This window comes from Felis catus, chromosome C2 (genome assembly GCF_018350175.1).
Source record: "Felis catus isolate Fca126 chromosome C2, F.catus_Fca126_mat1.0, whole genome shotgun sequence".
Taxonomy (NCBI): domain Eukaryota; kingdom Metazoa; phylum Chordata; class Mammalia; order Carnivora; family Felidae; genus Felis; species Felis catus.
Window position 1 is genome coordinate 32,994,071 of NC_058376.1, and position 13,266 is coordinate 33,007,336.

The following is a 13,266-nucleotide window of genomic DNA, read 5'->3' on the forward strand; positions in this document are numbered from 1 at the left end:
ACTTATGATGTGATGTTGTAATGTCACTAAATCCATCATCCTAAAATTACCCTGCCTCCAGTCTTTTATTTTATGTTGCACAATTAAGCTAATTTTATACGGGTCTTCTGTAACCTGCAGTTAAGAGCATCCTTACTGATACACTTGCTAAAACGTAGGATGTTTAACTGATAGTAAATATATGTAGTTTCTGCTCACGTCTCAGGACAGACTAGGAGTCTCCTTTTGCAGCAGTGATCACAATACAATCAAGCTCACATATAGAGATCTGTTTCATACACTTTTTTCTAAAAATAAAAATAAAAAATCGTACCTAGCACTATTTGATCTCAACCACAACCTGGAACTCAGGAACTTTCAGAGGATCTAATGCAATCAAATCAGGAATAAAAGCCTAAACTAAAACAAGAATCTAGCAAGCCTTTCTCTACTGGGCTCCTCATCTGAATTTCAGAGCACAATATGTGATGTGAAGACTATTTTATCAATTCTACAGATGGTACATAAGCATTGCACAATTGCCATTCCAGGAGAGAAGTTAATTCATTATAGACGAGGGGTGCCTTCAGGCATTTGGACTTAAATCTCTCCTGGGACACCAGTTGTGAAAGGATGTTCTGGTTGCTAATCCCATACTTCTTCAGCTACACTTGCTCCCTTCCCCCACCCCAACCAACCCTCCACATTGCCTATTTTTCTCCAACAAAACCTGAAACACCGGAACATTCCTGATCCATCTATTCTCAGGATCAGACTTTAATAATATTCTTTAATCCAACCATCTTGCCCAAAAGCATCTTTTTGTAAGGATATCATATAGGGATTCTAGTGTATGTTATGATGTCGGACATATACAAAGGTTTTAATGAATGTTCAATATTGAAAGATGAGAAAAGGACAGCTTGCACATCAGCCCATTATAATTGTTCTTATGTATTGTAACTCTAAATTATTTTGTTGATAGGATATCTGGAAAAATGGCCTTTTGCAATATTTCATTCTATTTGTCAACATCAAGGCTTTGATGGTGTTTTTAATTAAACCAAATATATCTGTGCTCATATTTCTTGCAAAGGGAAAATATATTTTCCAACTTATATTTAATCCTGTGAGAATGAGGTGTACACAGGGAGTAAAATCCATACAGGGAATGTCTAAAACTAAAACTTCAGTACTTATGTTTATACGCAGCGAGGAAAAAAAATGTCCTAATAAGGACATTTCAAATGCAAATTCAAAGAGCGCTTTGTGACACAATGTAAACTCTATGGCATAGTCTTAGGGTTGACTAATTGAATTGCCATTGATAAGATGTCACTTAAAGAGACATCTCTGCAGTGAAACATGAGTTTGCTGTAAATGACCTGTCATTAAAGCCACGGGTAATGTTCATGTCTAGACTGAATTAAAATGTACCTACTAGCAATGCGCTCAGGAGGAGTTAAACCGGTAAGGATGAGAAGAACTCAGTGTCCATGATCCGCTAGAGAATTATGCCTCAGGTGCTATGTTAATTTACTTGCTGGCAAACATTAATTGAAGCCAATCAATAAACCAGGTAGAAAAGCTGGGAATTGCAGCTACAATAATTGCCAACTACATCCAGACATTTTTACATAAAATATGTGGAATATTAGTTTTAGGTTTTTAATTGTATCAATGAAGATAATAAAACTAGTTTGTGTAATTTCCAAACAAAAAGGGATAATATTGAAACTGCAATTCAAAGATGTGGTTTTTCAACAGGGTTTTCCCAAGTGTCTCATATTTAGCCAGGAATCACTTAGGTAGAATTCAACCAGTATACAATATTATTCATCAATGCCCACATATTTATTAAGTACCCACTTTGTAAAATGATGCCATAAGTGTTTGTCTATGCTGGTTTTCAGTTATTTTGCTATTAAAAAAATCAACTATACAGACAGTTAAAATAATTTTCTACAACTTGTCTCCGTAGCAAGATATAAAAACCTTTTCCAGAAAATTTTACATATTTTAATCCTACACATTGGGGATTAATTAATCCTTTAAATTGGCCCCCTTTTTCTGCATATCTCAGTGGAGATATAAAACACCTACCATGATTCTTCCTACTAACATGCAATACACATGTCTTATTACAAAGAGAATAAACACATTTTCAAAACAGATTTTAGAGAGAACACATATTGCCTACAAAAAAAAAATTAGTAGTATATTTCTCTATAAAGCAAACATCCATTTACCGTAACATGCTTTTAGTTGTAAACATATTTTAGAATTGCTCAGACATTGCTGTGCTAGTATCTCTTTCACTGGCTTTAAAATTAAAAAGAATAATCACACCCCAAGTGCTTATCATCACCCTTATATACAGCTACATGTAGGAGGATTCAGCTACGTCAGAAAGCAGACAATATACAATACTAGGTTGTCACTTAATAAGGAATACTTATACACCTAATATCAAAGCTTTGAAAATTCTAAATTATTTCCATCTATCTTCATATCTGTATTTATTTTATTGTATCTTATTCTCTGGCCTTAATATTAACATTTATTGTTAACTGAGGGGGATTAAAAAGGTGAAAATTTTCATTAAAAAGTTGAAAAATTTATAAACCAAGAATGACAAACTGATTATTTAAAAAGAAGCCAAACTTTAATATTTTAAAACATAGCAAAGTTATATTATCTCTAAAATATGACTATTTCCTCATTTTGGTGAAACAAAAAAATATATATATAATTTTATGTATTTTATATAATCATTTCTCTTACCTAATTTCAATAGCATAAGCCTTTAAAAACAACTCAGTTTCAGTCACTTGCAATTGTTTCTGGTTAAAAATCATGATTTGGCTGATTTTGTTTTTCAAATTCTACATTAAAACATTTGGTGAAATCTTTACATAGCAAGTTTTCTTCCAATAAAGGACCATAATTTGGCATGATTTCCTTTATTTCTGACTGAAAAGCTTCATAAATTATATAAGAGTACTACGAAATAGTGTCATCTGTTATTTTTTTTTTATTTATCAAATTGGGTAAAATACACAAGAAATACATCATCACATGATGGCGATATGAAAACTAAACTATTTCATGCATTAGCTATATTTCCAATTTACATCACACTTCTTGCATGATCTATTTTATTTGGGATGTTGAAATTTAATTTTTAATCATATATTGCTCTTAGTTTTCAATCGTTGTGTTTATTGTTATGTTATTTCTGAAATTTTTTTATCAGTTCTTAAAGAAATATCACTATTTTGCTTTTTTGTTACAACTACTTTTTAACAGAGAGTCAGATTGCTCTCTCTATCCACTGTATAATTCTAACAGCACTGCTTGGCCTAGCTCTAAGGGATTAAGTCAACTTGTAGCTGAGGGAAAGGTAGAGGTTATGAATGGGGGCCTGTGCATCAAAGCCCACACTCTGACACGCAATTTCCTGGCTGAAATGAGCTCTTCATGAATTAGAGTGTATGGAAATTCCTATAAAGCTAATTAAAATTCCCATATGAGGTAAAAGGGCACAATTAAGACTTGTTAATACATGTCTCTTTGAGAAAAACAGTCCTGCTTAGAAAAAAAAAATGCCTTATTAGTTTGATGTTGACCACTTCCAATCTTTGGAACAGTATTTCAATAACTGAGAAAGAATTCAGAAGGCTAGTTTATATTTATATCCGTATATATTCTCTGTATTTCTCTCATTTCCCATTGCCCAAAGTTTTTGCTCATAATTTGCTTTTCATTTTGCATTGCCTCCTTGTTGAATATGTCAAGTTTTATTATATGAGAGAAAGACATTGCGAGGAAGAAACTATATGCACAAACCGTCTGCCACTGGGAAAGAAAGGTTGGCATTTGGCTGTCTGCTAACTAATTAAATGTCACTGAGTCCAGAGGCTAAATATGCATCAGTTGATGATTTGGTAGATTTTACTGCTGCATATGTAGATTTAATTATAGTGATTGAAATTAATAAAGTGGCAGTACCTCCCAGAAACATATTTTATGACCCATGATTTCTCTATGAAAGAGCTTGCTAACCATTGCCCTTTACATAATGTTATACTTTGCTACATTCATTAGAGAGACAATTAGATAGCAAATTAACAAGCATTCACCTGTGTATTATCCACATTGATGATTCTCTAGTTGATCCAAAGTTAATATTTTTGTTCCTTCACCCAGTAGGTATCAAGTATCCTCCCTGAACTATCATGGTTCTGAGAACTCTCCCTAATATATAGTCTGTCTGTCTATCTATCTATCTATCTATAGATATATATTATCATAAACACTATAATCTGGGAAATTTTATACTTCTTCCTCCAGGGTATATATAAACATAGGTGTTTTCTTACAACCATATTACCTAAATGAGGGAAAGAGAGATAAGATTCAAAGAGTATCCCCTTCTCAATTATCTTTGCTGTTTTAATCTTCTATTAGAAGCGATAATCCAGAATTAATAACAGAGGACACTCCCTTTGCCAAAATCAGATACATACTTCCGATGTAATTCTACTGTCACTCATTTATTCATTGTAATGCAACAAAACAGTGATGTCTATAATCAAAACCAGTGATTACCCATAAACTATTCATATTTGAATTTGGTATTCATTTTGTTCATTTTGTGATCTCTACAAGGCAAGCTTTACTCCCCTATTCCCCACCACCTATACCCCAATATAGTCGATAGGGAAATTTAACCTAGAATTAATAGATTGGTATAAAAAGAGCTAATAGGTAGATATATTCGATCTGAGAATGCTTTCTTCAACACACACTTAATTTCCTTACAGTGAACAGAAATGAGCAAATCTCTAACATCTGTCAGAAACATGTATCAAAAGCTCTGTCCTTCAAAACACTGGCAATTAAAACTATGATTTGTAGTCACTGTGGACATGTCCGTTTTCTATATTCAAGTTAGGTCACTTCCTCTTCCTCTTTTGACAGTCAGAAAACATGCTACGCTAGTGACCTTTAAAATAACAGTGATGTTCCTTTTGTGTATTTTTCCGTCTTTACTACGTCTTTGTCTTTTGTGAGGTGAAATTGTGATATCAGATATTAATGAAAGAAATATTTTAAAAAGTGTGTGGGAGGGGCAATGAACAGTGTTTAAATGCCTATGATTTCTGCTATTCTACAATCAGAGGCCTAGAAAAATACAAGGCAATTAATGTTATTTTAAGGGGATCTTCCTCTTTTGCAACAAAAGGTATGCATCAGCCTCATGTGTAAGGCATGTAAAATAGGTCCCTGGGCTCATTAGACCTACTAACTCAAATTCTCTGGGGCTTGGAAAAGCTCTGGGTATTGAAATTTTAAAAGGCCTGCCTAGGTGATCTGGATGCTGACCCCTGGTTAGAAGCCATTGTAGTAAAGGAGAGATGAAGCAAATAAAATTACCCAACATGTTCCATCCTGAAGCATCCCAGTCACTGCAAAGTCTGTAACCCCTATCACTTTCAAAAAACAAAGCAAGCAAAAACAAAACAAAACAAAAACCCATTAAAACCATTACATATCCAGTAGGTATAAATATTAGCCAGACCTGTTCTGCAGCCTACACTGGTGTACAAATTTTCCAAACTGTTATATGAGAATGTAATGGAGATGGAGAACCTACCACATCCAAATGACCTAGCAATTACCATTTCTGCCTACAGGGTTTCTGGTGTGTATGTTGTTAATAAAATTCAGCTTTGGCAATGTATAAAATATAATCGTTCAGCTGTTTTGAAAGCAAATATGAAGATGAAACAGAATTTTTTAATCCTAGGAAATTCCTCAGGAAACAGGAGTAAAGAGAAATCAAGACAAACATTTAAAATTCAAGAGCACATCAGCTATTCACATATAAATACTATATATATTTAAAAATTACGCAGAATTCCGTTGACAAAAATAGAGATGTCAATATTATTTAAAATGGCTACTTTCAAGAAGTGGTTATTCTGTGATAAGGAAATAGAACTATTCCTCAAATACAAAGAACCAGGTCAAAGGAGGTCCCCATGTGTATGTGCATGGGTTCACACACACCAGGAAAGGTTTTCATATAAATATTCTGCAACAACTGCACACACCCTTCCAAACCTCTACTTTGTCTCCCATCTCATCTAAACACGCCGCAAGGGTTTTCTACTCTTATGGTCTATGGGTCACAGATCCGAATCTGTCTCCATCTTCTCTGCTCCTGTCTATGGTCAAGAACTTTACTTAAAATTCAACAGCCACTTTTGCTCGAATTTTTGGTCTTATTTCACATTTCAGGAAGAGCTCACAAACTCCCTTTGACTTCAGTGACACTTCTCCGTATTTTCCTCTTACCTTTCTCCACTCAATTTAAAATTCTAGCCATCCCTGAAAAGCTGATATTCCTAAAGATCCTTTTTCATTAAGTTTATTTTGAGAGAGACAGAGACAGCACAAGTTGGGGACCAGCAGGGAGAAAGGGAGAGAGACAGAGACAGAGAGACAGAGAGAGAGTCTCAAGCAGGCTTCACGATGCCGGCATGGAACCCAATGCAAGGCTTGAACTCACCTGTGAGATCATGACCTGAAGCAGAAACCAAGAGTCGGATGCTTAACCCACTAAGCCACCCAGGTGCCTCCGAAAGATCTTTTCCTAGGCCTCTTCTTTTTTTTTCTGTTTTTCAGTTTACATGGTGCTCCTGAGCTAGCGTTTTCATTTTCATGGTTTATATGGCTACATCGATACTGAAGACCCCTAGTCTGTGCCTCTTTCCCATATCTCCATGACGAGCTTCAAGCCCACTATCCACTGGACACCACTATTTCCAGAAACCAAACCATCATTTGCACCAGCCTACCATCCCCCCCCCCAAATAATTAAAGAACAAACCAAAAGATCTGTGTGCCCTATTTCATGAATGGCATCTTCCATGGAGTCACTCTATTCAGACACCAGAATATCATTTTTCCCCAACTCCAATCCAATCAATCTGTGAGAACTACAATTTCTACTTCCTAAAACTCAGAACGATTTTAAAATCTCCACCTCCTTCCACCACCACCTCATTTAGACTACCATTATCTGCCCAAATTACTGCAAGAACCCAATTATCTCCTTATCATCTACATTTAGACCATATCTTTAACCCTCCATTTAGAAAAACTTCCTCCTACGCAAATAGAATCTTATTTCCACTACATTTAGCCTTACATTTGGAAAAACCTTTAACCTTACAATTAGAAACACATTCTCTTATGCAAACATAATCTTATTTCTGCTACTATTAAGATGTCCTTGTCAAGAGAGAAGCATGATAAAATTTTTCCTGAGAAGAGAGGCCCAATACTTACTCACCTTGAGGAATTCTCCAAAAACTCATTTCTTCTCAGCCTAACTTCACCACATCCACCCTCTCCCCCTCACTTTTCACCTCCCTTCCCTCATTTACCCACCCATAGAAGCACTCCTTGCTGAAGGTGGGCTGAACTGGATTCAAATCCTGAAATGTACTTTATTCTTTCTCAACTCCAAACCATTTCCTTCTGCACTCCCCTGGCTGGTTCGCTCCTTCCCATCATCCTCTTCACTTGAGTCTTCCAGACAGCCTCTTTAACCAATCCCAATCATGGCATAGGAATGGTTTCACAGATACAATCATTTTCTTTATATTACCCCATTATGTTATCGATCACAGCACGTTGGGTTGTCTGTTTATTTTCCGTATTTTCCATTTTTGCATATTCCCCCTGACAGCAGAATCCATAACTATATTATTCTCACCTGTGCCCAATTTCCAGGTTCCCCTTGCCCCCCCCACAGCACTGTTTTGCCTAATCACCTTATGGTCAGAGCTCCCATCATCACCTTCATTTAGTCCTTCTTCTATTTTATTTATTTATTTTTTTATTTACTTATTTTTAAATGTTTTATTTTTGAGACAGAGAGAGACAGAGCACGAGCAGGGGAGGGGCAGAGAGAGAGGGAGACACAGAATCCGAAGCAGGCTCCAGGCTCCGAGCCGTCAGCACAGAGCCCGACAAGGGGCTCAAACTCAGGGACGGCCAGATCGTGACCTGAGCCGAAGTTAGACGCTTAACCAACTGAACCACCCAGGCGCCCCATATTTTATTTTTTAAAAAACAACTTTATTCTGAGTCCCTCTTCTTAGTTTATAAACATACGCATCTCTCTCATTAAAAAAACATAGAAACCAAACATAACAAAACACATACAACCAACCTGCTAAGCTTCTGTACCACCAACCTGGGAAGCTTCATAAACATTTTTATGGCACCGGTTATCTGTTTTTTTTGTTGCTGTTGTTTTACACGGAATATTTGTCTGGCTGTAATTTTACTTCCACCTTCTTTCCAACACTGAAACACTTTGCGAAAAGTCACAAATTGTCATTGCCAAATGCAGTGAGCATTTAAACGTGGTACCTGGGCTGTCATCCCTGAACCTCTTTCCTTAGACAGTACTGAGAGGCTCCACGGGATTCCTGCTTGCCTACATATATCCCAGAAGAGAGCTTAGTAAAAAACAAACAGACAAATATCTCGCTCTAAATCAGCACTTGTCAAATTTTAAAGTTAATACACATCACCTGGGGCCTCGTTGCTATGTAGCCATGACTTCAACAGGTCTGGGGTGGGGCCTAAGACTCTGCCCTTCTAGCAGACTCCCATGCCAGGGCCGCTGATCTGTGGTCCTCACTAGGACCAGCAAGTCTCTGCAGTCACGAATAACTAGGCAACTTTAAACTCACACCCTTGGAGACTGATTTAATTGGCCTGGGTGCAACCTGGTTTCCGCGACTTTTCAGCGTTCCCCAGGTGAATCTGATATGCAGCAAAGCTCGAAAACCACGGGTCTCAGTCACAACCTCTTCCTCCAGGAAAGTCCTGCTAATCATGCAGGATAGACTTTGTGTATTATGTGTGACCTAATGCGCAGATAGCCCTTATTCCTCAAAAAAGCAAAAGTGGATGGATCCACACCATCGGTGTCACCTGGAAAACTTGTATTTTTCACAAGAACCTTTCCTCCTTACTGGATTAAAGAAAATACATTTATGTTTTCATAATTGTTTTTATTGAGATATAACTGACAGATACCATGGTGTTAGTTTTAGGTGTACAAAATAATGGTTTGATGCCTGTATATATTCCAAAATGATTACCACAGTAAGTTTAGGTAACATGCATCATCACACATAGTTACAGGTTTGTATGTTGAGAACATTTAAGATCTACTGCTGGCAACCTTCAAATATACAATACAGTATTGTTAACTATAGTCACCATGCTGCACATTATATCACCAGGATCTTCTTTTTTATTAATTTTATAACTAGAAGTATTTAGATACGTGTTTGAAAAATTTCAGAGTATTAAGCTAGAAGGTAGTAACTTCAGTGGCCTAATAAGTCATTCATACTAGCTTCATCTAGAATATGTCTGTTAGATAGACACTAAACATGAGCAGTAGAAGGACCACCTGGAGGCAGAGTCCTTGAGGGGGGTAATGAGGAGCTGGAGGCAAGTAAGTTGATAAACAGGCTACACATTAGAAGCAGGGATGGGGTGGGTGGAGGGAGTGCCAGCTGCACACAACATCCTGACCTTGTGCCTTCTAAGACCTTGAGGCTGACAGACCAAGAGCCACAGGTGCGGAACATGCACTCTCCTCTTCCACCTCTGCTCCAAGGTAAACCCTAGGCTCATTATAATTCATTTGCATTGCGGGTACACCCCACCCACCCCGTGCAGAAAGGCTGCCATTGTGTTCCCCTACAAACCTACAGGGTCAAACACTCCCCCTCCAAACCTGTGGGAGGAGTTTCCCACATGACTGGAAGCAGCCTCCATGAGATACTACCCCACTGCACCTCCCAGCTCCCCCCAGGGACACCCAATTATATCCAATCCCAAAACAACCCAGGGGTAGCTTCTGCCTTGAGGAACCTGCTTGCTCTCTCACCTTGAGAGTGGACTTTTGCTTTAATAAACTGCTTGGTGCTTTCTACTTTCCTTCTGGCTGCCTTTATTTCAGCAAGGATCCTTACATACTAAATCTTTTTTGTGGGGAGTCCAAGAATCCAGACCTCTATTCACACAACACAGGCTCTCCCACCAGTAACTTCTTTTTGGTGCTGTGACTGGGATAGAGTTGCCTCTGGCTCTGCTTCTTTGCCTCTTCTAGAGGACAACAGTCTGAGCCTCCCCTTTCTTGGATGGCTCGCTTCTCCTCAACCACTTCAAACTTGGACTCCTGGCGGACCATCCGTCGCCTTCAAGGTATGTCATCCTAACCTCCTCAGTCATAGAAGCCTGTGCCTTTTGGGGACTGTTTTAACTTGTCTTTATTTTGAGTCTCTTCTTTATTATTTCTGGGGACCACCAGTTTGCAAGATTCTCACTTCAGGATCCCAACTCTCCTGCTGGCCAAGGCCAAATGCTGGAAGGCCTCTATGTAACCTGTCTGGTTGTCAGAACTCTCCACATTTCTTTGCTGTATCTGTGCCAGCTACCACCATCTTCACAATGGTCCTTTCTTCGCTCACATCTCTGACCCCCAGCAGTCTGACCGTCTCCTTCTACCCTATCTTTTAACCTCTCATACACAGCACCATAGGGTTTCCTAAGGCCTTCGCCACAGCCATTCTTGGACTTCTGTCAAAGTGTGTAAATGCCGTAAGAGAGCTTTTTTGCAGCTTCCCTCTTTTCCCCACTAGAAACTCCATCCTCTCTATGGTCCAATGCCTCTCCCAAGGCCAAAAGACCACCTGTGACCTAGAGGTGGCCTGAATGTGCTTGGATTCCACCAGTCAGGGGCTCCACCCCAGCCCTGGAAATATCACCATAGGCCATGGGCCTTGGGCACAAAACCGCAGGAGAGAAGACAGAGTCCACCCAGACCCTCTCACGATGGCCTGAAACCATTGATAGAACTAAAGGCTGAATCCCTGAAGAACCCAGCACCCACTGGGTCCTAAGGAGTCCTCCTAGTTCAAAGGGAAAGAGACCCCTCTCCTTTTGACCCTATGAGCTTAGACCTCAGGACACCAAGCTCTCTAACTCTCATGTTGTGTCTTACAGGTGGGTAACCCAACCTCTGCAATTCCTCCCAGTCCCCCCAATCTCAGCTCATTGGTCATTCTTAGAGCCTGAGACCGTAAAGAGGAAGACACTCACCTTCTGCATCACTGTATGACCCCAATGTAAGTTGGATGGTGGGGAGGTTTGGCCTTTACCTGGGAGCCTAACCCACAACACCAAACACCAGCTAGACCACTTTTGTAAATGGCTGGGGAAATCAAGTAAAATTTCCAATGGCCAAGCTTTAGTTGCATTGAGGGACATGAAGGATCTCTGCAAAACCTGTAAGGATCTTTGCAAAACCTGCAAAACCTGCCGTGGCTCTCCTTGCAGTTGTTAAAGGGGACCTCCAAAGAAGAGAACCTTACTCTGTCCTCAAGAAGGAACCTCAAAAGGTACTGGCACTACCCAAACCACCTTCTCTACCCTCTGTTCCTCCCTCTGCCCCTTCTCCTAGGCCAGCTGGGAGGACCTAGGATGGTCCAATTGGGAAAATACCCGGTCCTGGCTAGCACGACTGCTTCCATTTCTGGGGCCCCCAATTTCCAGAATAGCCCTCCTTTCTTCAGGACCACCCCTATTTACTTGTAAAATCTGTGTTCTCCAGACTAGAAGCAGTAAAACTCCAAATGGTACTACACCAAGGCTACCAGACTGTCTCTATTCAAGCCACCTCCATCTAGATATGAGACCCCTGGATGGACATCATACCTGGGAATTCCTTCCACCTGATATACAGAAAGAATAGTTCTCTCTCATGCTCTCCTTCAGCGTAAAGCAGCCAGAGTGGTCTTTACCCCCTTTCCCAACAGGTTGGGTCCCTATTTCGTGAGGGAGGAATGTTAAGTAGAAGCTACATGTGAGCGATGAAGGGAACACCCTAAGGTGGAGTCCCAAAGCCTTTGGGGGAGAACGATAGAGGCATGAGGTAGAGGCAAGGATAGGGATGAACAGTTTACACATTAGAAGTCTGGGGGCACAACCTCTTGACCTTGCGGCTTCCAAGACCTTGGGGCTGACAGACCAAGAGCCTCAGGTTGCAGAGCATGTGCTCTCCTCTTCCACTTCTGCCCCAGGGTAACCCCTGGACTCATTACAATGCACTTGCATTGTGGGAGCCACCACCCCTCTTCCTCAGCCCTTGGAGAAAGGCTGCTATGGTGGTTCTGGGACAAACCATATAGGGTCAAAAACTCCCCCTTCCAACCTGTGGGAGGAGTCCTCCACACAACTGGAAGCAGCCTCCATTAGAGACCATCCCACTGTACCTCCTAGCTGCTCCCAGAGACACCCAGTAATATCCAAACCCAAAACAACCTACGGGCCACTTGCACCTCAGAACCTGCCTGCTCTCCCACCGTGAGAGTGTACTTTTGCTTCAATTAACTGCTTTGTGCTTGCTACTTTCCTTCTGGCTGCCTTTATTCTGAACATGGATCTTCATGTGAATCTTTTCGTGGGGAATCCAAGAACTGAGACCTCCATTCATACAATACAGACTCTCCTACCAGTAACATGTCCAACGCATTAATGCAAATTATCCTTTTTCTTGTTACAATGCATGCTGATTCTTACTGAAATAGTCTGGAGGCAGTCTGATAGAGTGGAAGGCACATGAATGTTCAAGTCAGACAGACCTGAGTTCAAATTAATTGCTCTCCTCTGCTACTCTGTGAAAGTCACCCAACTCCTGCACATAACTTTCCTTAAGTTTGAAGTGAATAGATCTCTCGGGGAAGTCACTGTTGTGGATTTAAATGAGACTTTTTGTTAAAATGCCTGACACTTCTCTTAATGGAAGGCCCACAGATCCATTCCGGTGTTTGTTTATCCAAAAGTATTTATTGAGCACTTAATATTATAACTAATAAAATATAGAAGTTAAAAAGAAAAACGAATAGATTTAGTTTTCTATTGAGCTCCCATTCTAGAGGGTGTGTGTGTGTGTGTGTGTGTATGTATATATGTGTGTGTGTGTATGATAAAGTAAGTAAATGGGATAGACAATGCCCAACAGAGTGATAAGCTACTTAACAATCAGTAAAGCCCTCTTTGTGACCTAAATAACAGGGGGAAAAATCACTCCTATGAGAATCTGGAGAGAAGTAGAGCTCAGAGCAACCACAAAGACTGAGACCTGAGTGAATGCAGTGTGTGTCCCAGGGACAGAGAGCAGGA

At 39.7% G+C, this 13,266-nt stretch overlaps 1 protein-coding gene across 6 annotated transcripts in view; it reads right to left on the bottom strand.

Annotated features, from left to right (window-relative positions):
- The window catches only part of ROBO1 (roundabout guidance receptor 1), a 1,129,831-nt gene that overhangs the window by 1,086,535 nt on the left and 30,030 nt on the right, over positions 1–13,266 (bottom strand). The window contains exon 1 of one of the 6 annotated variants that reach the window (XM_045036747.1): positions 8,595–8,710. The exons of the other annotated variants lie outside the window; for them this stretch is intronic. The gene's annotated coding sequence lies outside the window, so the exon portion shown is untranslated. Of the gene's footprint in view, positions 1–8,594; positions 8,711–13,266 lie in introns of those variants that run through there. 6 annotated transcript variants of the gene reach the window in all.